Here is a 5,000-nt window from a genome sequence, read left to right as displayed (position 1 = left end):
AGTATAATATCAATATTTTCATCATTCATTGTCCGGGTGGTGTTTTCTCCAGATTCGGGGTGGGATGAGATGGGATCGGAAAAAAAGAGAAGTAAAGGAAGGGAAGGGAAGGGAAGGAAAGGGAAGGAATGAGAGGAGATAGGGTAAGATCGAATGGAAATATAGAGGGTAATGGGGAAGTAGATTGAAAAATGGAATGGAATAGAGGGGAAGAGAAGGTAAAGGAAGGGGCAGGAGGGAAACAGAGGGAAGGAAAATAACAGGAATGAAAAAAAAAGAGGAAAAGGGAATGGAATGAAGGAGAGAAGGAAAAGGAAGATAAGGAAAAGAAAAGGGAGCAAAGGGAAGGGAAGAAGGAAGGGAAGGGGGAAAAGAATGGGTAGGTATCAGAAGACAAGGGAAGGGAAGGGAAGGGAAGGGTAGGATAGGGGAGGGAAGGAAAAGAAAGGGAAGGGGAGGGTAGGGGAGGGAAGGAAAAGGAAGGGAACAAAAGGTAAGAGAAGAGAAGGTAAGGGAAGTGGAAGGTAGGGGGAGGAAAGGAATGGGAAGGGAACAGAAGGTAAGAGAAGGGAAGGTAAGAGGAGGGTAGGAGAGGAGAGGAAAGGGAAGGGAAGAGAAGATAAGAGAAGAGAAGGTAAGGGAAGGGGAGGGTATGGGAAGGGAGGAAAGGGAAGGAAAGAAATGATAAGAGAAGTGAAGAGAAGGGAAGGGGAGGGTAGGGGAGAGGAGGAAAGGAAAGGGAAGGGAACAGAAGGTATGAGAAGGGAAATGAAGGGGAGGGAAGTGGAGGTAAGAGAGTGTGATAATAGATCCTGATAAATGAGGGAGGGGGGGAATGGAGGGCCTGGGAGGGGGAAAGGAGGGTTTGGGAGGGGTCAGGAGGGGAAGAGAGGAGACGTGGAGGTCGGAGTACACGGCCCGGAAATGCCCGGCGGTGGCAACGTGGAGATATGCAAACACCGTTGTCTCCTATGCCACCAAACTCCGTCACTCCGATTTACCTCGTTCAACACGGAGACGCCATTCCTCTGCCTCATTACGTTCAACAACAAGAGAGCTGATCTTACTGAGGACCCCAGGTCCACCATGAGAGGGGTCTCGGTCCACTGGGGTTCCTTGCAGAAGAGAGACCGGCCCAGTTAGGTGAATAGAATTGGGTCTTTGTGGGTGGAATGAATTGGAGAATGAGTGTTACCGTGATTAAGGGATTTGGTAGACGCGGCTGGGTATGCTGGTCGTACAAGGAACGCCGGAGTAATTAACAAACAGTTCACAGGCGCGTTTGTTTCCGTCTCTGTATCATTACTGTGATAAAATCCAATGGTAAATACTACATCTACACGCCTGCCTGTCATCACTGTACTACTATAATCACACTATCATGAGCCTTTTCTACAGTAACTATAATAATCAATATTAAAGTTATAGTGGACATAAAGAACGACCTGGAGATTTTATTTCTTTAAGTTGCATTTGGTAAATAATAAATTTCTTGGCGAGAGTTGAAGATGAAATACTTTCAGAGATACATCTTCTATGCAAGCATACCAACCTTACCGAGACATCACGAGTTGTAGATTGGCAACCCTGACTAAAGGTGATGTGTGTTCTTTTCGACTGTTCTTGAGCTCATATCTATGAGCTTTCTCGATAATCTGTTTTAAGTTAACGTAGCCTTATCTTTGGAGAAGTGCATTATAATGAAATATATCTTTTTCTGTTTACTTGTTGTAACTACAGCATCACGCTCGATCATATGAAAGGTGTATTAGCTGTCCATACATACACACATAATTACATACATACATACATACATACATACATACATACATACATACATACATGCATACATACATACATACATACATACATACATACATACATACATACATACATACATACATACATACATACATACATACCAAGGGACTTTTTCAAAACACATTCAAACCCATACCCACCTCCCATAAAGGGTCATCCCTTACTCCTGGCACACTACTGGGGTCAAAGGTAATGCAGCGAGGCATAGCGTCTCTTTAACAATTATTTGATAGTTGTCAGCTGTTTTGCGATGCACTGCAGTTCACCATCGCTTCTATCCTTGTGGACAATCTTGCATCACTGTCGTGCATTTGAGTAGAAAGGGCAGTGGATTATGTTGAAGATAATGATGAGATGATAAGAACATAGAATGAAAGAGACAGCAGGAGACCATAAGGCCTACATGCTGGAGACAAATTATTTTCCTCCAGCATATCAGATCCCTTCTCGAAAGCTGTAGGCTGCAAATCTGCTCCAACAGTTGGAGGAAAAATAGCCCAGTGTGATAACGCCTTGAAACCGCTGGCCCTTAGCTAGAATAAAATCTATAAAGGAAGTCACCATATGGGGAGGAGGAGGATAAGGAGGGGAAGGAGTGGAGTGGGAGGGGGTGGGAGGGGAGGTGGTGAGGGCGGAAGTGGAAAGTAGAGATAGAAGAAATGGAAAGGTCGCGGAGGTGTTGGTGGAGTGGAGTGGAGTGGAGGAGTGGAGGGGTGGAGGGGCAGATTTGGGGTCAGTGGGAAGGTCATTACTGGTCCATACGGACCTATTGGCCCGTTATTCCATGAACTCATTGTACCTGACATTTACTACATGGTCGAGTTAGTGAACAGTACATGTCTGTACACAACCTCATTGTCTTGCCCTTTGTTACAGTAGGATCCACTTAATATATTTAATTCTGGCTAACACCAGAGGGTTTTATTCAGTTTGAAGCTCATCTTAAAAACACCGAGGTAAGCTGAAGTGATTAAAACTTGGGGACGAACATTTTATATGTACGAGTAAGTATGGGTCACCACAAGCAAGTGTGAGACCGGCACGCTTCCTTTTACGCCACCAGCAGTCTAAGCGCATAGGGCAAAGGTGACGGCTTCGGCCGCAGTTAAGCTTCTCGTGGATTCTCAACTAGGGTGGCCCAAGGCTAGGCCGATAGGCTGAATATGGGACGTCTTTTTTTGGGAAAACAAAATTAACCACAGAACAAACATAAATCCTGTCAAGTTCAGTGATGAAAAAATAACCAAAACTTCGACCACCTAGCAACAGGAGAGGAGTAGATATGCACAAAAACAAAGTAAACAAAGAATGGATAAGCCTTAACAGATTTTATTAAGATCCAATGATTTAATTCAATTTAGGAAATGCTCCCAGGACACGCTCCTTGGAAATGCTCCTACGAAATGCTCCTAGGACATACTCCTAAGAAATACTCCAAGGACATACTCCAAGGACAGGCTCCAAGGAAATGTCCTAGGACATACTCCTAGGAAATGCTCCTAGGGCATGCTCCTAAGAAATGCTCCTAGTATATATTCCTAGGACATGCTCTTAGGAAAGGCTCCTAAGACATGCTCCCTTGGTGCCGAAGTGAGGAAAGTCACCTCATTGTTGAGGGAAGGGCCTCCGTGATGAAGGGCTTGTTTCCTTATATCAAGGTCCGCTTCAAGCAAGAACTGGTTTACCAAGAGAGTGGTTAACGAATGGAATAGACTCAGTAACCACATAGTGAGCGCTGAAACTATCGGTTGTTTTAAGAGAAAGTTATGTCATTTTATGGATGGAATGATAGGTGGTAAAGGAATGGAACTGCCTAATGTAGGCCTTAGGGTCTCTTGCAGTCTCCTTTACTATTTTGTTCTTATGTTAACTGTTAAGCGAGAGTTATGACGCTGTATGTTCTTATGTTAACTGCACATGGCTCGGCCTGGGAGAGTTCTGTCGCCAAAGACTCATTTCTTACCTGGAAGCCGCTGGCGCCGCCGCGAAGAACGACAACGATGTCTTCATCGAAGTCGTTTCCCTTACCTGAAGAGAAAAGAAAGAGTCTGAGTCTCAAGTATGCGTGTGCCACGAATGGCGCGAAGAACGACAACGAAGTCTTCGTCGAAGTCGTTTCCCTTACCTGTAGAGAAAAGAAAGTTTGAGTCGCCGGTATGCGTGTGTCAGGAATGCCAATCCAAACGGCTCAAAAAGTTCGAGTCCTTGGGATGTAAGGAGAATGGTAACTTTTGGTGAATGTTATGCAGAGGAATGATTAGAGAAAGGTGAGGAGCCTACGCCAAGAGGTGCTAAGTAGCTACGTCCAAAGTAATCTTTGTCCTATGCGCTTGAATTTTTACAGCAGGTAACAGTAATTTCTGGGAATCGGAATATATATTATATATATATATATATATATATATTATATATATATATATATATTTATATATAATATATATATATTTATATATTGCACAAGTTTCACAAAACACACGTGAATACACAAATTATGCTAAACACCACAGTGAAAGGAAATTTTTGTTGCTCATGAAAGCCCACAATCTCTAAGGAAAAAGAATATTTTAATGAGTACTTGTGTGTGTGTGTGTGTGTGTGTGTGTGTGTGTGTGTGTGTGTGTGTGTGTGTGTGTGTGTGTGTGTGTGTGTGTGTGTGTGTGTGTGTGTGCGTGTGTTTGCGCACGCGTGTGAATAAAGAATGACATCACAGGCAGAAACTTAAGTCCAAAAGATCCACAAAATATTTCCTCAACACATTGCTGTGCCACGGACGTTCCCGGGACTGTGGGTAGGTGGACAGTCTTCTTGATGATGAAATTACCAAATTCATGCATTCCCAAACTTAAGTTTATTTTTACTAAGTAAATGATTAATACAACTGAATGCAATGATGTTTCTTTCAACGACGAAATTTCATTTTTTTTTTTTTTTTTTTTTTTTCCCAGTTATTGATGTGGTCATAGTTTCTCGCGTGGACAATAGACCCCGAACAACTGATCCCGATATGATGCTAAACTTATGTTTCTTAATCCTTCCTCTCAATTCCTCCCGGAAGCTAGATGGCAACTTACGACTGGCGTAACCTTCTGGCCGTCAGGTTGTAACTTCCGACTAGTAAAACCATCTAGAAACTAAGTAGTAACTTACGGCCTATATAAGATCTCGAACTACAGGTTATA

Source organism: Oratosquilla oratoria, chromosome 13 (assembly GCF_046742065.1).
Source record: "Oratosquilla oratoria isolate Oo_2021 chromosome 13, ASM4674206v1, whole genome shotgun sequence".
NCBI lineage: Eukaryota > Metazoa > Arthropoda > Malacostraca > Stomatopoda > Squillidae > Oratosquilla > Oratosquilla oratoria.
Note: the sequence above shows the minus strand (reverse complement) of the source record.